Below are 25,000 nucleotides of genomic sequence, written 5' to 3' on the forward strand. Positions count from 1 at the left end.
CAAGTTACAGAGGCAACATGCAAGTTACAGAGGCGACATGCAAGTTACAGAGGCGACATGCAAGTTACAGAGGCGACATGCAAGTTACAGAGGCGACATGCAAGTTACAGAGGCGACATGCAAGTTACAGAGGCGACATGCAAGTTACAGAGGCGACATGCAAGTTACAGAGGCGACATGCAAGTTACAGAGGCAACATGCAAGTTACAGAGGCAACATGCAAGTTACAGAGGCAACATGCAAGTTACAGAGGCAACATGCAAGTTACAGAGGCAACATGCAAGTTACAGAGGCGACATGCAAGTTACAGAGGCGACATGCAAGTTACAGAGGCGACATGCAAGTTACAGAGGCAACATGCAAGTTACAGAGGCGACATGCAAGTTACAGAGGCGACATGCAAGTTACAGAGGCGACATGCAAGTTACAGAGGCGACATGCAAGTTACAGAGGCGACATGCAAGTTACAGAGGCGACATGCAAGTTACAGAGGCGACATGCAAGTTACAGAGGCAACATGCAAGTTACAGAGGCGACATGCAAGTTACAGAGGCGACATGCAAGTTACAGAGGCGACATGCAAGTTACAGAGGCGACATGCAAGTTACAGAGGCGACATGCAAGTTACAGAGGCGACATGCAAGTTACAGAGGCGACATGCAAGTTACAGAGGCGACATGCAAGTTACAGAGGCGACATGCAAGTTACAGAGGCGACATGCAAGTTACAGAGGCGACATGCAAGTTACAGAGGCGACATGCAAGTTACAGAGGCGACATGCAAGTTACAGAGGCGACATGCAAGTTACAGAGGCGACATGCAAGTTACAGAGGCGACATGCAAGTTACAGAGGCGACATGCAAGTTACAGAGGCGACATGCAAGTTACAGAGGCGACATGCAAGTTACAGAGGCGACATGCAAGTTACAGAGGCGACATGCAAGTTACAGAGGCAACATGCAAGTTACAGAGGCAACATGCAAGTTACAGAGGCAACATGCAAGTTACAGAGGCGACATGCAAGTTACAGAGGCGACATGCAAGTTACAGAGGCAACATGCAAGTTACAGAGGCGACATGCAAGTTACAGAGGCAACATGCAAGTTACAGAGGCGACATGCAAGTTACAGAGGCAACATGCAAGTTACAGAGGCGACATGCAAGTTACAGAGGCGACATGCAAGTTACAGAGGCGACATGCAAGTTACAGAGGCGACATGCAAGTTACAGAGGCGACATGCAAGTTACAGAGGCGACATGCAAGTTACAGAGGCGACATGCAAGTTACAGAGGCGACATGCAAGTTACAGAGGCGACATGCAAGTTACAGAGGCAACATGCAAGTTACAGAGGCAACATGTGCAAGTTACAGAGGCGACATGCAAGTTACAGAGGCGACATGCAAGTTACAGAGGCAACATGTGCAAGTTACAGAGGCGACATGCAAGTTACAGAGGCGACATGCAAGTTACAGAGGCAACATGCAAGTTACAGAGGCGACATGCAAGTTACAGAGGCGACATGCAAGTTACAGAGGCGACATGCAAGTTACAGAGGCGACATGCAAGTTACAGAGGCGACATGCAAGTTACAGAGGCGACATGCAAGTTACAGAGGCGACATGCAAGTTACAGAGGCGACATGCAAGTTACAGAGGCAACATGCAAGTTACAGAGGCAACATGCAAGTTACAGAGGCGACATGCAAGTTACAGAGGCAACATGCAAGTTACAGAGGCGACATGCAAGTTACAGAGGCGACATGCAAGTTACAGAGGCGACATGCAAGTTACAGAGGCGACATGCAAGTTACAGAGGCGACATGCAAGTTACAGAGGCGACATGCAAGTTACAGAGGCGACATGCAAGTTACAGAGGCGACATGCAAGTTACAGAGGCGACATGCAAGTTACAGAGGCGACATGCAAGTTACAGAGGCGACATGCAAGTTACAGAGGCGACATGCAAGTTACAGAGGCGACATGCAAGTTACAGAGGCGACATGCAAGTTACAGAGGCGACATGCAAGTTACAGAGGCGACATGCAAGTTACAGAGGCGACATGCAAGTTACAGAGGCGACATGCAAGTTACAGAGGCGACATGCAAGTTACAGAGGCGACATGCAAGTTACAGAGGCGACATGCAAGTTACAGAGGCGACATGCAAGTTACAGAGGCGACATGCAAGTTACAGAGGCGACATGCAAGTTACAGAGGCGACATGCAAGTTACAGAGGCGACATGCAAGTTACAGAGGCGACATGCAAGTTACAGAGGCGACATGCAAGTTACAGAGGCGACATGCAAGTTACAGAGGCGACATGCAAGTTACAGAGGCGACATGCAAGTTACAGAGGCGACATGCAAGTTACAGAGGCGACATGCAAGTTACAGAGGCGACATGCAAGTTACAGAGGCGACATGCAAGTTACAGAGGCGACATGCAAGTTACAGAGGCGACATGCAAGTTACAGAGGCGACATGCAAGTTACAGAGGCGACATGCAAGTTACAGAGGCAACATGCAAGTTACAGAGGCAACATGCAAGTTACAGAGGCAACATGCAAGTTACAGAGGCGACATGCAAGTTACAGAGGCGACATGCAAGTTACAGAGGCAACATGCAAGTTACAGAGGCGACATGCAAGTTACAGAGGCAACATGCAAGTTACAGAGGCGACATGCAAGTTACAGAGGCAACATGCAAGTTACAGAGGCGACATGCAAGTTACAGAGGCGACATGCAAGTTACAGAGGCGACATGCAAGTTACAGAGGCGACATGCAAGTTACAGAGGCGACATGCAAGTTACAGAGGCGACATGCAAGTTACAGAGGCGACATGCAAGTTACAGAGGCGACATGCAAGTTACAGAGGCGACATGCAAGTTACAGAGGCAACATGCAAGTTACAGAGGCAACATGTGCAAGTTACAGAGGCGACATGCAAGTTACAGAGGCGACATGCAAGTTACAGAGGCAACATGTGCAAGTTACAGAGGCGACATGCAAGTTACAGAGGCGACATGCAAGTTACAGAGGCAACATGCAAGTTACAGAGGCAACATGCAAGTTACAGAGGCAACATGCAAGTTACAGAGGCAACATGCAAGTTACAGAGGCAACATGCAAGTTACAGAGGCAACATGCAAGTTACAGAGGCAACATGCAAGTTACAGAGGCGACATGCAAGTTACAGAGGCAACATGCAAGTTACAGAGGCAACATGCAAGTTACAGAGGCGACATGCAAGTTACAGAGGCAACATGCAAGTTACAGAGGCGACATGCAAGTTACAGAGGCGACATGCAAGTTACAGAGGCAACATGCAAGTTACAGAGGCAACATGCAAGTTACAGAGGCAACATGCAAGTTACAGAGGCGACATGCAAGTTACAGAGGCGACATGCAAGTTACAGAGGCAACATGCAAGTTACAGAGGCAACATGCAAGTTACAGAGGCGACATGCAAGTTACAGAGGCGACGTGCAAGTTACAGAGGCAACATGCAAGTTACAGAGGCAACATGCAAGTTACAGAGGCAACATGCAAGTTACAGAGGCAACATGCAAGTTACAGAGGCAACATGCAAGTTACAGAGGCAACATGCAAGTTACAGAGGCGACATGCAAGTTACAGAGGCAACATGCAAGTTACAGAGGCAACATGCAAGTTACAGAGGCAACATGCAAGTTACAGAGGCGACATGCAAGTTACAGAGGCAACATGCAAGTTACAGAGGCAACATGCAAGTTACAGAGGCAACATGTGCAAGTTACAGAGGCGACATGCAAGTTACAGAGGCGACATGCAAGTTACAGAGGCGACATGCAAGTTACAGAGGCGACATGCAAGTTACAGAGGCAACATGCAAGTTACAGAGGCGACATGCAAGTTACAGAGGCAACATGCAAGTTACAGAGGCGACATGCAAGTTACAGAGGCGACATGCAAGTTACAGAGGCGACATGCAAGTTACAGAGGCGACATGCAAGTTACAGAGGCGACATGCAAGTTACAGAGGCGACATGCAAGTTACAGAGGCGACATGCAAGTTACAGAGGCGACATGCAAGTTACAGAGGCGACATGCAAGTTACAGAGGCGACATGCAAGTTACAGAGGCGACATGCAAGTTACAGAGGCGACATGCAAGTTACAGAGGCGACATGCAAGTTACAGAGGCGACATGCAAGTTACAGAGGCGACATGCAAGTTACAGAGGCGACATGCAAGTTACAGAGGCGACATGCAAGTTACAGAGGCGACATGCAAGTTACAGAGGCGACATGCAAGTTACAGAGGCGACATGCAAGTTACAGAGGCGACATGCAAGTTACAGAGGCGACATGCAAGTTACAGAGGCGACATGCAAGTTACAGAGGCGACATGCAAGTTACAGAGGCGACATGCAAGTTACAGAGGCGACATGCAAGTTACAGAGGCGACATGCAAGTTACAGAGGCGACATGCAAGTTACAGAGGCGACATGCAAGTTACAGAGGCGACATGCAAGTTACAGAGGCGACATGCAAGTTACAGAGGCGACATGCAAGTTACAGAGGCGACATGCAAGTTACAGAGGCGACATGCAAGTTACAGAGGCGACATGCAAGTTACAGAGGCGACATGCAAGTTACAGAGGCGACATGCAAGTTACAGAGGCGACATGCAAGTTACAGAGGCGACATGCAAGTTACAGAGGCGACATGCAAGTTACAGAGGCGACATGCAAGTTACAGAGGCGACATGCAAGTTACAGAGGCGACATGCAAGTTACAGAGGCGACATGCAAGTTACAGAGGCGACATGCAAGTTACAGAGGCGACATGCAAGTTACAGAGGCGACATGCAAGTTACAGAGGCGACATGCAAGTTACAGAGGCGACATGCAAGTTACAGAGGCGACATGCAAGTTACAGAGGCGACATGCAAGTTACAGAGGCGACATGCAAGTTACAGAGGCGACATGCAAGTTACAGAGGCGACATGCAAGTTACAGAGGCGACATGCAAGTTACAGAGGCGACATGCAAGTTACAGAGGCGACATGCAAGTTACAGAGGCGACATGCAAGTTACAGAGGCGACATGCAAGTTACAGAGGCGACATGCAAGTTACAGAGGCGACATGCAAGTTACAGAGGCGACATGCAAGTTACAGAGGCGACATGCAAGTTACAGAGGCGACATGCAAGTTACAGAGGCGACATGCAAGTTACAGAGGCGACATGCAAGTTACAGAGGCGACATGCAAGTTACAGAGGCGACATGCAAGTTACAGAGGCAACATGCAAGTTACAGAGGCAACATGCAAGTTACAGAGGCGACATGCAAGTTACAGAGGCGACATGCAAGTTACAGAGGCGACATGCAAGTTACAGAGGCGACATGCAAGTTACAGAGGCAACATGCAAGTTACAGAGGCGACATGCAAGTTACAGAGGCGACATGCAAGTTACAGAGGCGACATGCAAGTTACAGAGGCGACATGCAAGTTACAGAGGCGACATGCAAGTTACAGAGGCGACATGCAAGTTACAGAGGCGACATGCAAGTTACAGAGGCGACATGCAAGTTACAGAGGCGACATGCAAGTTACAGAGGCGACATGCAAGTTACAGAGGCGACATGCAAGTTACAGAGGCAACATGCAAGTTACAGAGGCAACATGTGCAAGTTACAGAGGCGACATGCAAGTTACAGAGGCGACATGCAAGTTACAGAGGCAACATGTGCAAGTTACAGAGGCGACATGCAAGTTACAGAGGCGACATGCAAGTTACAGAGGCAACATGCAAGTTACAGAGGCAACATGCAAGTTACAGAGGCAACATGCAAGTTACAGAGGCAACATGCAAGTTACAGAGGCAACATGCAAGTTACAGAGGCAACATGCAAGTTACAGAGGCAACATGCAAGTTACAGAGGCGACATGCAAGTTACAGAGGCAACATGCAAGTTACAGAGGCAACATGCAAGTTACAGAGGCGACATGCAAGTTACAGAGGCAACATGCAAGTTACAGAGGCGACATGCAAGTTACAGAGGCGACATGCAAGTTACAGAGGCAACATGCAAGTTACAGAGGCAACATGCAAGTTACAGAGGCAACATGCAAGTTACAGAGGCGACATGCAAGTTACAGAGGCGACATGCAAGTTACAGAGGCAACATGCAAGTTACAGAGGCAACATGCAAGTTACAGAGGCGACATGCAAGTTACAGAGGCGACGTGCAAGTTACAGAGGCAACATGCAAGTTACAGAGGCAACATGCAAGTTACAGAGGCAACATGCAAGTTACAGAGGCAACATGCAAGTTACAGAGGCAACATGCAAGTTACAGAGGCAACATGCAAGTTACAGAGGCGACATGCAAGTTACAGAGGCAACATGCAAGTTACAGAGGCAACATGCAAGTTACAGAGGCAACATGCAAGTTACAGAGGCGACATGCAAGTTACAGAGGCAACATGCAAGTTACAGAGGCAACATGCAAGTTACAGAGGCAACATGTGCAAGTTACAGAGGCGACATGCAAGTTACAGAGGCAACATGCAAGTTACAGAGGCAACATGCAAGTTACAGAGGCGACAAGCAAGTTACAGAGGCGACATGCAAGTTACAGAGGCGACATGCAAGTTACAGAGGCGACGTGCAAGTTACAGAGGCAACATGCAAGTTACAGAGGCAACATGCAAGTTACAGAGGCAACATGCAAGTTACAGAGGCAACATGCAAGTTACAGAGGCAACATGCAAGTTACAGAGGCAACATGCAAGTTACAGAGGCGACATGCAAGTTACAGAGGCAACATGCAAGTTACAGAGGCAACATGCAAGTTACAGAGGCAACATGCAAGTTACAGAGGCAACATGCAAGTTACAGAGGCGACATGCAAGTTACAGAGGCAACATGCAAGTTACAGAGGCAACATGCAAGTTACAGAGGCAACATGTGCAAGTTACAGAGGCGACATGCAAGTTACAGAGGCAACATGCAAGTTACAGAGGCAACATGCAAGTTACAGAGGCGACAAGCAAGTTACAGAGGCAACATGTGCAGCAGCCGTATAGCAACATCAGTTGTTTACGTGGAGAGAAAGACTATACTTCGAATAGCACTTGACTTTTTGCACTTGTAATGACGCTGCTTCTGGAACACTTAAATAGACATGGGTTCAAGTTCCTCACTCGACCTCAGCTCAGTTTGGCTTCTAGCAGCACTTATTCCAGATGAAGACTATTCTCAAAGAAGAACGCACATACTGGGCTGTATGTACAAACCCCGTTTCCATATGAGTTGGGAAATTGTGTTGGATGTAAATATAAACAGAATACAATGATTTGCAAATCCTTTTCAAGCCATATTCAGTTGAATATGCTACAAAGACAACATGTTTGATGTTCAAACTGATAAACCTTTATTTTTTGTGCAAATAATCATTAACTTTAGAATTTGATGCCAGCAACACGTGACAAAGAAGTTGGGAAAGGTGGCAATAAATACTGAAAGTTGAGGAATGCTCATCAAACACTTATTTGGAACATCCCACAGGTGTGCAGGCTAATTGGGAACAGGTGGGTGCCATGATTGGCTATAAAAGCAGCTTCCATGAAATGCTAAGTAATTCACAAACAAGGATGGGGCGAGGGTCACCACTTTGTAAGCAAATTGTCAAACAGTTTTAGAACAACATTTCTCAACAAGCTATTGCAAGGAATTTAGGGATTTTACCATCTACGGTCTGTAAAATCATCAAAAGGTTCAGAGAATCTGGAGAAATCACTGCACGTAAGCCATGATATTACGGACCTTTGATCCCTCAGGCGGTACTGCATCAAAAACCGACATCATTGTGTAAAAGATATCACCAAATGGGCTCAGGAACACTTCATAAAACCACTGTCAGTAACTACAGTTGGTCGCTACATCTGTAAGTGCAAGTTAAAACTCTACTGTGCAAAGCGAAAGCCATTTATCAACAACACCCAGGAACACCTCCGGCTTCGCTGGGCCCGAGCTCATCTAAGATGGACTGATGCGAAGTGGAAAAGGGTTCTGTGGTCTGACGAGTCCACATATCAAATTATATTTGGAAACTGTGGACGTGGTGTCATCCGGACCAAAGGGGAAGCGAACCATCCAGACTGTTATCGACGCAAAGTTCAAAAGCCAGCATGTGTGATGGTATGGGGGTGCATTAGTGCCCAAGGCATGGGTAACTTACACATCTGTGAAGGCACCATTAATGCTGAAAGGTACATACAGGTTTTGGAGCAACATATGTTGTCATCCAAGCAACATAATCATGGACGCCCCTGCTTATTTAAGCAAAACAATGCCAAGCCACGTGTTACAACAGCGTGGCTTTGTAGTAAACGAGTGCGGGTACTTTCCTGGCCCGCCTGCAGTCCAGACATGTCTTCCATCGAAAATGTGTGGCGCATTATGAAGCGTAAAATATGACAGCGGAGACCCCGGACTGTTGAAGGACTGAAGCTCTACATAAAACAAGAATGGGAAAGAATTCCACTTTCAAAGCTTCAACAGTTCCCAAACGTTTATTGAGTGTTGTTAAAAGAAAAGGTGATGTAACACAGTGGTGAACATGCCCTTTCCCAACTACTTTGGCACGTGTTGTAGCCATTAAATTCGAAGTTAATTATTATTTGCAAAAAAAAAAATTAAAGTTGATGAGTTGAACATCAAATATGTTGTCTTTGTAGCATATTCAACTGAATATGGCTTGAAAAGGATTTGCAAATCATTGTATTCTGTTTATATTTACATCTAACACAGTTTCCCAACTCATATGGAAACGGGGGTTTATACATATATATTTATATATATATATATATATCAAAATACATTTTTGTACCGGTACCAAAACATTGGTATCGAGACAACCTTAAAACCTACCATAAAATGATTCTGAAACATTCATAAATTTGTAATAAAAATCAGCAAATACTTAAAACGGAACTATTTTGCCACCTTTGGACAGGGCCAACTGTACTTGAGACCTCATCTCAGGTGTAGTGCATTGAGTTCAGGGACATAACATGAATCTAACTTGTTTCTAATCCTTGCAAATACTCACACATTGGATCTCATTTAGGTTCTGGAAGAAAAGGTACCAGGAACGAGTAAACTTTCAGTTCGATCCCCTTGAATGTATTTTCACCACTGTGTTCATCCATCCATCCATTTTCTACCGTTTATACCCTTTGGGGTCGCTTGCGGGGGGCACTGGTGCCTATCTCAGCTACAATCGGGCGGAAGGCAGCGTACACCCTGGACAAGTCGCCACCTCATCGCAGGGCCAACACAGATAGACAGACAACATTCACACACTAGGGACCATTTAGTGTTGCCAATCAACCTATCCCCAGGTGCATGTCTTTGGAGGTGGGAGGGGCCTATCCCCAGGTGCATGTCTTTGGAGGTGGGAGGGGCCTATCCCCAGGTGCATGTCTTTGGAGGTGGGAGGGGCCTATCCCCAGGTGCATGTCTTTGGAGGTGGGAGGGGCCTATCCCCAGGTGCATGTCTTTGGAGGTGGGAGGGGCCTATCCCCAGGTGCATGTCTTTGGAGGTGGGAGGGGCCTATCCCCAGGTGCATGTCTTTGGAGGTGGGAGGGGCCTATCCCCAGGTGCATGTCTTTGGAGGTGGGAGGGGCCTATCCCCAGGTGCATGTCTTTGGAAGTGGGAGGGGCCTATCCCCAGGTGCATGTCTTTGGAGGTGGGAGGGGCCTATCCCCAGGTGCAAGTCTTTGGAGGTGGGAGGGGCTTATCCCCAGGTGCAAGTCTTTGGAGGTGGGAGGGGCCTATCCCCAGGTGCATGTCTTTGGAGGTGGGAGGGGCCTATCCCCAGCTGCATGTCTTTGGAGGTGGGAGGAGCCTATCCCCAGGTGCATGTCTTTGGAAGTGGGAGGGGCCTATCCCCAGGTGCATGTCTTTGGAGGTGGGAGGGGCCTATCCCCAGGTGCAAGTCTTTGGAGGTGGGAGGGGCTTATCCACAGGTGCAAGTCTTTGGAGGTGGGAGGGGCCTATCCCCAGGTGCATGTCTTTGGAGGTGGGAGGGGCCTATCCCCAGGTGCATGTCTTTGGAGGTGGGAGGGGCCTATCCCCAGGTGCATGTCTTTGGAGGTGGGAGGGGCTTATCCCCAGGTGCATTTCTTTGGAGGTGGGAGGGGCCTATCCCCAGGTGCATGTCTTTGGAGGTGGGAGGAAGCCGGAGTACCCAGAGGGAACCCACGCATTCATGGGGAGAACATGCAAACTCCACACAGAAAGATTACCAGCCCGGGATTGAACCCTGACTACTCAGGACCTTTGTATTTGGAGGCAGAGGCATTAACCCCTGCTCCACCGTGCTGCCCCACTGTGTTCTTAAAGTTTTTATTTATTTGATTCCATCAGTGTGTGAATGTGTGTGTGAATGGGTAAATGTGGAAGTAGTGTCAAAGCGCTTTGAGTACCTTGAAGGTAGAAAAGCGCTATACAAGTACAACCCATTTTTTTATTTTTTTATTTACATCTCAATTATCATCTTTAGTGGCGGCATGGCGTAGTGGGTAGAGCGGCCGTGCCAGAAACCTGAGGGTTGCAGGTTCCCTTCCCACCTATTAACATCCAAATCGCTGCCGTTGTGTCCTTGGGCAGGACACTTCACCCTTTGCCCCCGGTGCCGCTCACACTGGTGAATGAATGATGAATGAATGATTGGTGGTGGTCGGAGGGGCCGTAGATGCAAACTGGCAGCCACGCTTCCGTCAGTCTACCCCAGGGCAGCTGTGGCTACTGATGTAGCTTACCACCACCATCGTGTGAATGAATGATGGCTTCCCACTTCTCTATGAGCGCTTTGAGTATATAACAATAGAAAAGCGCGATATACATCTAATCCCTCATTATTATTATTATTATTACTGGCTCACAACTATCTTTGAAAATAAAGCCTTCGATGACTGTGTTGCTAAGTGTTGATTAGACTTACACACTGTGTCTTTTGATGAAGTGTTGATTAGACATACACACTTTGTGTCATTAAGTTGGAGGTGAAATAGTCTGGGTGGAATATTAATGCTTGGCTGACACGCTCCTGTGCCTTACTCCCTCCCATTGTTGGCTTATGCTCTAGGGAATTTCCTCAGCATCCAATGAGAAAGAGGCACCACAACGAATGGATTTGTAATTGGGACGAGCAATTAGTTCCGCTGGCAGTGTTGTTTATGTTAATTGTACAAAACAATGAGGGGATGTCAGCTGTACCTCGCCTCGTCCCAACAAAGTGACAGCAGTCTGGGCTGGATGGACAACACAAAGCTCTGGTCGTGACGTGGTCATCATGGTTTTTTAGCGCTACTGTGCCACAATGGAGTTGTTTTTGTCAAGCGTGAACCCGGTCAACTGAACCCAGGACAGGACCGAGAACGCCTGAGAGATGCGGCATTACTGTTATTACGTAACGTCCCAAAACCAGATATGATGTCAGCAAATGTGACCAGTTTGAGAAATGAGAAAGTCAGGATTAATGGCGACCAAGACTGTTAAAAGGGATTTGGGCTTTTACTTCGAAGGACTAGTTAGAAGCATTTAAGTCTCACCTTAAAACTCATTTGTATACTCTAGCCTTTAAATAGACCTCCTTTTTAGACCAGTTGATCTGCCGCTTCTTTTCTTTTTCTCCTATGTCCCCCCCTCCCTTGTGGAGGGGGTCCGGTCCGATGACCATGGATGAAGTACTGGCTGTCCAGAGTTTAGACCCAGGATGGACCGCTCGTCGGGACCCAGGATGGACCGCTCGCCTGTATCGGTTGGGGACATCTCTACGCTGCTGATCCGCCTCCGCTTGGGATGGTTTTCTGTCGACGGGACTCTCGCTGCTGTCTTGGATCCGCTTTGAACTGAACTCTCGCGGCTGCGTTGGAGCCACTATGGATTGAACTTTCACAGTATCATGTTAGACCCGCTCGATATCCATTGCTTTCGGTCCCCTAGAGGGGGGGGGGGGTTGCCCACATCTGAGGTCCTCTCCAAGGTTTCTCATAGTCAGCATTGTCACTGGCATCCCACTGGATGTGAATTCTCCCTGCCCACTGGGTGTGAATTCTCCCTGCTCTTATGTGGGTTCTTCCGAGGATGTTGTAGTCGTAATGGTTTGTACAGTCCTTTGAGACATTTGCGATTTAGGGCTATATAAATAGACATTGATTGATTGATTGATATGCCATGATCCGTGGTCCGGATCATGTTTAGTTTAGTTATGTTTTGTTAGTTTTGGACTTCTTAAGTTCCTGATTGCACTTCCTTGTTTGTTTTGTCACTATGGTTACTTATGATTTTCACCTGCCTCTCTTCACTGGGACCGCAGCTATGATGTCATTCCATTGGCGCCCCCTCATGACGCGCCCCCGTCCACTTTTGATGATGTCAGAGACAAAGACATTTTTTAAATTTCTGTTAACTCTTTCTGTCAGCCGTCTCCAAAAGACTTCATTCCAAAAATAAAATATTATCAGGACATTTTTTCGCAATTTAGGTCTAGTCAATCCCAGTCACCTGATTTTTAGACTCCTCCCCTTTTGATTGTCCAGAAAGTCTTCTCCCACCCCCACCTGAGCTTGTTTGGGAGGAAGAGAGGAAACGGTCACTGAAGTGGGCGGGGCTTGAGTCCTTAGGGGCGGAGTCCAAAAATCAGGTGACTGGGATTGACTAGACCTTAATTGCGAAAAAATGTCCTGATGATATTTTATTTTAGGAACGAAGTCTTTTGGAAGCGACTGACAGAAAGAGTTAACAGAATTTTAAAAAATGTCTGTCTCTGACGTCATTAAAAGTGGACGGGGGTGGGGGGGGGGGGGGGCATCATCAGGGGGCGCCAACGGAATGACATCATAGCTGCGGTCCCAGTGAACCGAGGCAGGTGAAAACTACAAGTAACCATAGTGACAAATCATAAGTAACCATAGTGACAAATCATAAGTAACCATGGTGACAAATCACAAGTAACCATAGTGACAAATCATAAGTAACCATAGTGACAAATCACAAGTAACCATAGTGACAAATCATAAGTAACCATAGTGACAAATCATAAGTAACCATAGTGACAAATCATAAGTAACCATAGTGACAAATCATAAGTAACCATAGTGACGAATCATAAGTAACCATAGTGACGAATCATAAGTAACCATAGTGACAAATCATAAGTAACCATAGTGACGAATCATAAGTAACCATAGTGACAAATCATAAGTAACCATAGTGACAAATCATAAGTAACCATAGTGACAAATCATAAGTAACCATAGTGACAAATCACAAGTAACCATAGTGACAAATCACAAGTAACCATAGTGACAAATCATAAGTAACCATAGTGACAAATCATAAGTAACTATAGTGACGAATCATAAGTAACCATAGTGACGAATCATAAGTAACCATAGTGACGAATCATAAGTAACCATAGTGACAAATCATAAGTAACCATAGTGACAAATCACAAGTAACCATAGTGACGAATCATAAGTAACCATAGTGACAAATCATAAGTAACCATAGTGACAAATCATAAGTAACCATAGTGACGAATCATAAGTAACCATAGTGACGAATCATAAGTAACCATAGTGACAAAACAAACAAGGAAGTGCAACCAGGAACTAAAGAAGTCCAAAACTAACAGAACATAAACTAAACATGATCCCGACCACGGATCATGACAGACTATTGATGTTAAAAAAGTGTCCATCACAACTCAGTAAGAAGATTTATGACAACTTCAACTAAAAAAAAGCGCGGAAACTCATTAAAAACCCGTACTAATAAGTTCAGTTAGCATCACAAAGTAAGTCAAGGCTGACCTTTCAACCAGAACACATCAGCCAGCAAAGTAACGACGCACGCAGAGTTGAACCTCAAAAATCCAGATCCATCCATCCACATCTTCTTTCGCTTATCTGAGGTTGGGTCGCGGGGGCAGCAGCCTAAGCAGAGAAGCCCTGACTTCCCTCTCCCCAGCTGCCTTGTCCATCTCCTCCCGAGGGATCCTGAGGCGTTCCCAGGCCAGCCGGGGGACATAGTCTCCCCAAGTTACCCTGGGTCTTTCCTGTGGTCTCCTACTGGTCGGACGTGCCCCAAACTCCCTAGGGAGGCGTTCGGGTGGCATCCTGACCAGATGCCCGAACCACCTCATCTGGCTCCTCTCCATGTGGAGGAGCAGCGGCTTTACTTTGAGTTCCTCCCGGATGGCAGAGCTTCTCACCCTATCTCTAAGGGAGGGACCCTAACTCATTTGGGCCGCTTGTACCCGTGATCTTATCCTTTCGGTCATGACCCAAAGCTCATGACCATAGGTGAGGATGGGAACATAAAGTGAGAGCTTTGCCTTCCGGCTCAGCTACTTCTTCACCACAACAGACCGATACAACGTCCGCATCACTACAAACACCGCACTGATCAGCCTGTTGATTTCACAATCCACTCTCCACTCACTCGTGAACATGACCCTGACGTACCTGAACTCCTCCCCTTGTTGCAAGATCTCCCTCCCAACCTGAAGATGGCACTCCACCTTTTTCCGGGCGAGAACCTTGGATTTGGATTTGGAGGTGGTGCTGATTCTCATCCCAGTCGCTTCACACTGGGCTGCAAATATCTAAACATGCTTCACTACTGTAGATCACCGCCGTCAAGATGTGAACAAACACCATTGGTGGATCTACACCTGACATCCACTGTAATGATACCAAGTACAAGAGCGTATCTAGTCGATACCACTTGTGATTACGTTGATTTTTTGGGGGGGGGGCATCACAACATCTTCTTTCGTTTTTTTTATTTTTTATATTATGTTTATAAACTCAAGAAATATGTCCCTGGACACATGAGGACTTTGAATATGACCAATGTATGATCCTGGAACTACTTGGTATCGGATCGATACCAACATTTGTGGTATCATCCAAAACTAATGTATCAAAGAAGAGAAGAATAAGTGATTATTACATTTAACAGAAGTGTAGATAGAACCTAAAATATGGAGATATTAATAAAAGGCCGTATCGCCCAGCCCTGCCATCACGTCACATGACCACAAAACAGCTGTTTGTTCAAGCTGGCTTTCATCATCGGCTGTTTGCTTAAGAGGGTCGCCACAGAAACGTGTTTTCTCTGCTCCGTGTGAAAACAAAGCTGCATGTTATTCCCCCAAAGTTGTTGAAAAGATGACATCTCCTCCCACACGCCAACGCAAGTCTCTGTGACCTGCGAGGGAAGGACTTTGACAACAAGGCGTCTTTGCACAACAGTGTTGCTGACTCTCATGTCACTTCCTTCATTAACACCTCGCCGTACCGCACGCCCTCACCTGCACCGCCGCTAACGTGCGGAAATGAGAAAAGTACGACGCAAAACTTCATCAAGTGTGTTTTTCGGGCAGCCAGGAAGTGAGGCCTGCCAACCAAAGTGCTCGCTGTCAATAAAGCTCAGTGATGGTTTTTGTTGTTTTGTTCGTCTCTGAGTGCAATTTACAGGGTTGGCTCGTCCGGGTCGATAATCCTGTTGATTTGCTTCCACTCTCTGAACAGTGCCCCTTTTCTAAAGAGCAGAATTGACGTTCTCAGCGGCAGCACCGTACTGCCCTCGCCTCTTTTCTCCCTTTTGTTCCGTTCCAGACCGAGGCGAGTCGATAGTTGTGACTTTCGTCTTCCTTCCTGCTGCGCTGCTTACAATTATCAGCAGGAATCAGCATCTCGGATCACACAGAAAAATAGATTGTCACTTTTCTTTTTGCCGTAAAGCCTCGGACCATCGGTCCTGTTTCGCCTTGGATGATCGGTCCTGTTTCAGTCTGCTTGTCTTGTATTGCGCGAAAGAGACTGAAGAAGCAACACAGTGATATAAGTAAATAAACATCCATCCATCCATTTTCTACCGCTTATTCCCTTTTGGGGTCACGGGAGGCGCTGGCGCCTATCTCAGCTACAATCGGGCGGAAGGCGGGGTACACCCTGGACAAGTCGCCACCTCATCGCAGGGCCAACACAGATAGACAGACAACATTCACACACTAGGGACCATTTAGTGTTGCCAATCAACCTATCCCCAGGTGCATGTCTTTGGAGGTGGGAGGGGCCTATCCCCAGGTGCATGTCTTTGGAGGTGGGAGGGGCCTATCCCCAGGTGCATGTCTTTGAAGGTGGGAGGGGCCTATCCCCAGGTGCATGTCTTTGGAGGTGGGAGGGGCCTATCCCCAGGTGCATGTCTTTGGAGGTGGGAGGGGCCTATCCCCAGGTGCATGTCTTTGGAGGTGGGAGGAAGCCGGAGTACCCGGAGGGAACCCACGCACTCACGGGGAGAACATGCAAACTCCACACAGAAAGATCCCGAGCCTGGATTTGAACCCAGGACTGCAGGACCTTGGTGTTGTGAGGCAGACGCACTAACCCCTCTGCCACCGTGAAGCCGTAAATAAACATAAATAAATCAAACTTTAAAGAATCACCTACATGTGTCAATAATGACAAATAAATATAATTAAATACATAAATGTGTTCTTAATTGTGTCATATTTTTTTATGTAAAACTACATACAAAAGTAAATATAAAGTGATTTGATTAATAAAATAAATATTTAATATTTTAGCTCATTTTTTATTCATTATTTCATGTTTTATTCAATTATTTCATGAAGTCCATCCGTCGATCCATCCAGCTTATCTGAGTTTGGGTCGCGGGGGCAGCAGCCTAAGCAGGGAATTCCAGACTTCCCTCTCCCCAGCCACTTCGTCTAGCTCTTCCCGGGGGATCCCGAGGCGTTCCCAGGCCAGCCGGGAGACATAGTCTTCCCAACGTGTCCTGGGTCTTCCCCGTGGCCTCCTACCGGTTGGACGTGCCCTAAACACCTCCCTAGGGAGGCGTTCGGGTGGCATCCTGACCAGATGCCCGAACCACTTCATCTGGCTCCTCTCCATGTGGAGGAGCAGCGGCTTTACTTTGAGTTCCTCATGAATGACAGAACTTCTCACCTTATCTCTAAGGGAGAGACCCACCACCCGGCGGAGGAAACTCATTTGGGCCGCTTGCAGAGGTGGGACCAAGTCATTGTTTTGCCAATCACAAGAAAGTCTCAAGTTTTTGCCTTCAAGTCTCGAGTCAAGTCCTGAGTCAAGTCCAAAGTCTAGATTGGAAAATCCAAGTGAAGTCCCAAGTCCTGCATTTTGAGTTTTGAGTCCTTTCAAGTCCTTTTAACCACAGACTAATATATTTACACAGATTGTGCATGCTTTTAAAACGCTGTATTTATTTATTAAAACAAGTGCATTCAAAATTGCAGGAAAAAAATAATGCTGACATTGCACTTTGTAATCGCACTATTAACCAGTCATTTGAAACATTTAACTTTTACAAAATAAACACATTTGAAAAAACAAGTGCAACTGTACTTATTTGCACTAAAAATATTATTCATTATCACTTGTGAAGTGAAGTGAATGATATTTATATAGCGCTTTTCTCTAGTGACTCAAAGCGCTTTACATAGTGACACCCAATATCTAAGTTACATTTAAACCAGTGTGGGTGGCACTGGGAGCAGGTGGGTAAAGTGTCTTGCCCAAGGACACAACGGCAGTAACTAGGATGGCACAAGTGGGAATCGAACCTGCAACCCTCAAGTTGCTGGCACGGCCACTCTAACAACCGAGCTATGCCGCCCCTAGTGCTATTTCTATTGGTATTTTTATTGGTCCATCAGTAGTGTAATAATGTTTATTGTCATTTCTGTGTTATTAATATTTACTTCACTAACTGCTTCTTTGCTATCACTTTAACCATCATATTTGTACATTTCATATTTGCTGATGTTCTTGTTGTTGTCGTGTTTGATGTTGTTTTTGTCTCTCTGTCTTATCCCCCTCTTGTCTTCCTTTTCTTCTCTTTCTATCCCCTCCTGCCCCAAATAATAACATAAATACATTTAATAAAGTCAAAAACAAATAAGGCAACAAGAGAAGTATCCCACACTTCTCTTTAGTAAACTGAATGTTTACAGCCGATATGAGCATCTACAAACCCTGTTTCCATATAAGTTGGGAAATTGTGTTAGATGTAAATATAAACAGAATACAATGATTTACAAATCCTTTTCAAGCCATATTCAGTTAAATATGCTACAAAGACAACATATTTGATGTTCAAACTCATAAACTTTATTTTTTTTTTGCAAATAATAATTCACTTAGAATTTCATGGCTGCAACAGGTGCCAAAGTAGTTGGGAAAGGGCATGTTCACCACTGTGTTACATCACCTTTTCTTTTAACAACACTCAATAAATGTTTGGGAACTGAGGAAACTAATTGTTGAAGCTTTGAAAGTGGAATTCTTTCCCATTCTTGTTTTATGTAGAGCTTCAGTCCTTCAACTCCGCTGTCGTATTTTACGCTTCATAATGCGCCACACATTTTCCATGGGAGACAGGTCTGAACTGTAGGCAGGCCAGGAAAGTACTCGGACTCTTTTAATACGAAGCCCCGCTGTTGTAACACGTGCTGAACGTAGCCTGGCATTGTCTTGCTGAAATAAGCAGGGGCGTCCATGAAAAAGATGGTGCTTAGATGGCAGCATATGTTGTTCCAAAACCTGTATGTACCTTTCAGCATTAATGGTGCCTTCACAGATGTGTAAGTTACCCATGCCTTGGGCACTAACGCACCCCCATACCATCACAGATGCTGGCTTTTGAACTCTGTGTTGATAACAGTCTGGATGGTTTGCTTCCCCATTTTGGTCCGGATGACACGATGTTGAATATTTCCAAAAACAATTTGAAATGTGGACTTGTCAGACCACAGAACACTTTTCCACTTTGCATCAGTCCATCTTAGATGATCTCGGGCCCAGAGAAGCCGGCGGCGTTCCTGGGTGTTGTTGATAAATGGCTTTCGCTTTGCATAGTAGAGCTTTAACTTTTACTTACAGATGTAGCGACAAACTGTATTTAGTGACAGTGGTTTTCTGAAGTGTTCCTGAGCCCATGTGGTGATATCCTTTAGAGATTGATGTCGGTTTTTGATACAGTGCCGTCTGAGGGATCGAAGGTCACGGTCATTCAATGTTGGTTTGCGGCCATGCCGCTTACGTGGAGTGATTTCTCCAGATTCTCTGAACCTTTTGATGATATTATGGAGCGTAGATGTTGAAATCCCTAAATTTCTTGCAATTGCACTTTGAGAAATGTTGTTCTTAAACTGTTTGACTATTTGCTCACGCAGTTGTGGACAAAGGGGTGTACCTCGCCCCATCCTTTTTTGTGAAAGACTGAGCATTTTTTGGGAAGCTGTTTTTATACCCAATCATGGCACCCACCTGTTCCCAATTAGCCTGCACACCTGTGGGATGTTCCAAATAAGTGTTTGATGAGCATTCCTCAACTTTATCAGTATTTATTGCCACCTTTCCCAACTTATTTGTCACGTGTTGCTGGCATCAAATTCCAAAGATTATTTGCAACAAAAAATGTTTTATGAGTTTGAACATCAAATATGTTGTCTTTGTAGCATATTCAACTGAATATGGGTTGAAAAGGATTCGCAAATCATTGTATTCGGTTTATATTTACATCTAACACAATTTCCCAACTCATATGGAAATGTTTTTTGTACCTCAACTATACGACTTGCCTGAGTAGCTGGACAGGACAAAAAAAATAAAGAAATTGTGACGGACTCCTGCTGTTGTTGTGCGGGTGCCATGGACCATTCAGGAAGGACATTGCTGAGCAGGTTTGACTCTTGTTTATTCTTTCAATAAATCAAGCTTTATCTTTTGGTCGGATCGCTTTTCAGCTGATCCTCTCCTGCTCGCTCCTGCCGCGTCTTTGGTCGCTGTGTTTGGCTCGCTCTCGGTCGTTTTCGCTCGTCTGCTTCTGCTGCTGGTTCTCCCCCTCTCTCTGCCATGATCCCTCCTCCTTCTCCCCTTTTATACAGCCAGATGAGAAATGTAGATTGTGAGCCACGCACCTAATCTGGATTGCAGCGGCGTTGCTCCCGGCACGCCTTGTTCTCCGTTCTGCCGCATTCCCCGCCTCCTCGCCGCCGTCTTGAGCAGGGCCACAGCGTGTCCCGCCCTGCTTTCGGCGCGTCGGCTCTGCCTCTCCACAGAATTATTAAGCAGGTTTCAGAGGAAGAAATCCTGCTGATGGTGTGATTAAGCATCGACATGCTCACACGTATTTCCACACTCAGCGAGGTGAAAGCCACAGAGGGGTCTCGGGTGTCACGCACACCTCATTTAACTCATTTCAGTCTTCCTCAAGTTGAAGCCTTCACAGCACCTTTGCAGCCTGCTCCTTGCTGGGTGTGAACATGACTGGCTATCCAAGCACGCAGCTTGAGCACTGTAACACACCCCTTACAACTCTGTAACACACCCCTTACAACACTGTAACACACCCCTTACAACACTGTAACACACCCCTTGCAACACTGTAACACACCCCTTGCAACACTGTAACACAACCCTTACAACACTGTAACACACCCCTTACAACACTGTAACACACCCCTTGCAACACTGTAACACAACCCTTACAACACTGTAACACAACCCTTACAACACTGTAACACACCCCTTACAACACTGTAACACACCCCTTGCAACACTGTAACACACCCCTTACAACACTGTAACACAACACTGTAACACACCCCTTACAACACTGTAACACACCCCTTGCAACACTGTAACACACCCCTTGCAACACTGTTAACACACCCCTTGCAACACTAACACACCCCTTACAACACTGTAACACACCCCTTGCAACACTGTAACACACCCCTTACAACACTGTAACACACCCCTTACAACACTGTAACACACCCCTTGCAACACTGTAACACACCCCTTACAACACTGTAACACACCCCTTACAACACTGTAACACACACTTTACAACACTGTAACACACCCCTTGCAACACTGTAACACACCCCTTGCAACACTGTAACACACCCCTTGCAACACTGTAACACACCCCTTACAACACTGTAACACACCCCTTACAACAATGTAACACACCCCTTACAACACTGTAACACGCCCCTTACAACACTGTAACACACCCCTTACAACATTGTAACACACCCCTTGCAACACTGTAACACACCCCTTGCAACACTGTAACACACCCCTTGCAACACTGTAACACACCCCTTGCAACACTGTTAACACACCCCTTGCAACACTGTAACACACCCCTTGCAACACTGTAACACACCCCTTGCAACACTGTAACACACCCCTTACAACATTGTAACCCCCCCATGCAACACTGTAACACACTCTAACACTGTAACACACCCCTTGCAACACTGTAACACACTCTAACACTGTAACACACCCCTTACAACACTGTAACACACTCTAACACTGTAACACACCCCTTACAACATTGTAACATACCCCTTGCAACACTGTAACACACTCTAACACTGTAACACACCCCTTACAACACTGTAACACACTAACACTGTAACACACTAATACTGTAACACACCCCTTGCAAGCGTACACTTTGCCACATAAATCCCCTTTTTCCGCACTTTTTTATTTTTTATTTACCGCTCCCTGTTCCCCCGTCAGGGATACTCACGGGGTAATTTAACATCTCCACGCAGGAAGAAAAAAAAAAAGTTACTTTAATTTATGTTCTTTATTATGCGTCAATCCCAGGCTTGGCAGGAGATCTTTTTTAGAAAATTGCTATTTCCTGGAAACCATGACAACCGGCAGCGTAGCCTCACTTCTTGCCTAATCACAGCGAAGGAGGCCCGCTGAGCATTGATTCAGACAATTATGGGGCTACATCTGAAAGGAAGAAAGGTTTGGCGGGGGGAGCGGGGTTCAGAGAAAGAATTAAGTGCTTTCAGAGGAAGTAAAAGAGAGGGGTGGCGACACGCCAGGCTACATATAGTATCTAAATACTTTAATGGCTCTCAAATTGCACCTTTTCTCTCTGTCTGCAGCTCATAATTGTTTTTCCGAAGAACCTTGGCTGATGTACGGATGACAAGACGTGACTCTGCAGAGTTTTACCTTAATTCTCCTTCAAACAGGTAAAAACCAAGAGATTGTATCCATATTTCTGCTTTCAACCCTTGGATCCACCACCTACCAATAGCTACACAACAATGACACCAATTAATATCAAAATGCTTTTTTGCACCAAAATTATTTCAATACTTTTCTAAATAAAGTTGACCACAAAAAAAAATCATTATTGGGTTTATTTTAACAAAATATCTTAGGGTACATTAAACATATGTTTCTTGTTGCAAGTTTGTCCTTAAATAAAATAGTGAACATATGAGACAACTTGTCTTTTAGTAGTAAGTAAACAAACAAAGGCTCCTAATTAGTCTGCTGACATCAATGTTTATTTATTTATATAGCCCCAAATCACAAATGTCTCAAAGGACTGCACAAATCATTACGACTACAACATCCTCGGAAGAACCCACAAAAGGGCAAGGAAAACTCACACCCAGTGGGCAGGGAGAATTCACCTCCAGTGGGACGCCAGTGACAATGCTGACTATGAGAAACCTTGGAGAGGACCTCAGATGTGGGCAACCCCCCCCCCCCCCTCTAGGGGACCGAAAGCAATGGATGTGGAGCGGGTCTAACATGATACTGTGAAAGTTCAATCCATAGTGGCTCCAACACAGCCGCGAGAGTTCAGTTCAATCGGATCCAAGACAGCAGCGAGAGTCCCGTCCACAGGAAACCATCCCAAGCGGAGGCGGATCAGCAGCGTAGAGATGTCCCCAACCGATACACAGGCGAGCGGTCCATCCTGGGTCCCGACGAGCGGTCCATCCTGGGTCTCGACGCTGGACAGCCAGTACTTCATCCATTGTAATCAGACCGGACCCCCTCCACAAGGGAAGGGGGGGCATAGGAGAAAAAGAAAAGAAGCGGCAGATCAACTGGTCTAAAAAGGAGGTCTATTTAAAGGCTGGAGTATACAGATGAGTTTTAAGGTGAGACTTAAATGCTTCTACTGAGTTAGCATCTCCAACTGTTACCGGGAGGGCATTCCAGAGTACTGGAGCCCGAACGGAAAACGCTCTATAGCCCGCAGACTTTTTTTGGGCTCTAGGAATCACTAATAAGCCGGAGTCTTTTGAAGGCAGATTTCTTGCCGGGACATATGGTACAATACAATCGGCAAGATAGGCTGGAGCTAGACCGTGTAGTATTTTATATCCATCCATCCATTTTCTACCGCTTATTCCCTTTCGGGGTCGCGGGGGGCGCTGGCGCCTATCTCAGCTACAATCGGGCGGAAGGCAGGGTACACCCTGGACAAGTCGCCACCTCATCGCAGGGCCAACACAGATAGACAGACAACATTCACACTCACATTCACACACTAGGGCCAATTTAGTGTTGCCAATCAACCTATCCCCAGGTGCATGTCTTTGGAGGTGGGAGGGGCCTATCCCCAGGTGCATGTCTTTGGAGGTGGGAGGGGCCTATCCCCAGGTGCATGTCTTTGGAAGTGGGAGGAAGCCGGAGTACCCGGAGGGAACCCACGCATTCACGGGGAGAACATGCAAACTCCACACAGAAAGATCCCGAGCCTGGATTTGAACCCAGGACTGCAGGACCTTCGTATTGTGAGGCAGACGCACTAACCCCTCTGCCACCGTGAAGCCCAGTATTTTATATGTAATTAGTAAAACCTTAAAGTCACATCTTAAGTGCACAGGAAGCCAGTGCAGGTGAGCCAGTACAGGTATATATGTATGTATATATGTATATAAAGGTATATACAGTATAGGTATATATGTATGTATATATGTATATAAAGGTATATACAGTACAGGCGTAATGTGATCAAACTTTCTTGTTCTTGTCAAAAGTCTAGCAGCCGCATTTTGTACCAACTGTAATCTTTTAATGCTAGACATGGGGAGACCCGAAAATAATACGTTACAGTAATCGACACGAGACGTAACAAACGCATGGATAATGATCTCAGCGTCTTTAGTGGACAAAATGGAGCGAATTTTAGCGATATTACGGAGATGAAAGAAGGCCGTTTTAGTAACGCTTTTAATGTGTGACTCAAAGGAGAGAGTTGGGTCGAAGATAATACCCAGATTCTTTACCGAGTCACCTTGCTTTATTATTTGGTTGTCAAATGTTAAAGTTGTATTATTAAATAGAGGTCGGTGTCTAGCAGGACCGATAATCAGCATTTCCGTTTTTTTGGCGTTAAGTTGCAAAAAATTAGCGGACATCCATTGTTTAATTTCATTAAGACACGCTTCCAACATCCAACAATGTCATTTAAAACAATAAGATACTTATTATACTCTAAAAATGTCGGTCTTACTTAAAAATGCACGCATTTAGTTGTATTTAGTGTTAAAAAATATGATGTGGCTCTCACGGGAATACATTTTAAAATATTTGGCTTCCATGGCTCTCTCGGCCAAAAAGGTTCCCGACCCCTGCTTTCCAGGATCATACATTGGTCATATTCAAAGTCCTCATGTGTCCAGGGACATATTTCCTGACTTTATAAAACAAAATATACATAAAAAAAAAATGAAAGAAGATGTTATGATGCCAAAAAATATCGACATAATCATAGTAATATCGACCTGATACGCCACCGTACTTGGTATCATTACAGTGGATGTCAGGTGTAGATCCACAAATGGCGTTTGTTTACAGAAGGTGAGAAAATGTTGCTTTTGGATAATATTGCCAAACAAAACACCAGATAATATGTCTTACCTTATACACACAGCATAATAATACTCCTACGTTGAAGCACAGCACAATCCATCAAGCGGTGCGGCTTCATAGCTTACCAAAGTCCGACGAAAACATTTTGATAGAATTTTAAGCGCCGTGTGTAAAGTTCTATATTTTCAATGGAACAAATAAAAGGTTGGTGTTGTTTCCTTGAA

The 25,000-nt window shown here is 45.8% G+C and overlaps 1 long non-coding RNA gene across 2 annotated transcripts in view; it reads left to right on the forward strand.

Moving 5' to 3' along the window:
- LOC133544274 (uncharacterized) overlaps nucleotides 1-25,000 on the forward strand; it is a 93,942-nt gene that overhangs the window by 50,929 nt on the left and 18,013 nt on the right. For both annotated transcript variants that reach the window (XR_009804616.1, XR_009804615.1), the window contains one exon: nucleotides 22,040-22,129. This is a non-coding gene — a long non-coding RNA (uncharacterized LOC133544274). The remainder of the gene's footprint in view (nucleotides 1-22,039; nucleotides 22,130-25,000) is intronic.

This window comes from Nerophis ophidion, linkage group LG27 (genome assembly GCF_033978795.1).
Source record: "Nerophis ophidion isolate RoL-2023_Sa linkage group LG27, RoL_Noph_v1.0, whole genome shotgun sequence".
Lineage (NCBI taxonomy): Eukaryota > Metazoa > Chordata > Actinopteri > Syngnathiformes > Syngnathidae > Nerophis > Nerophis ophidion.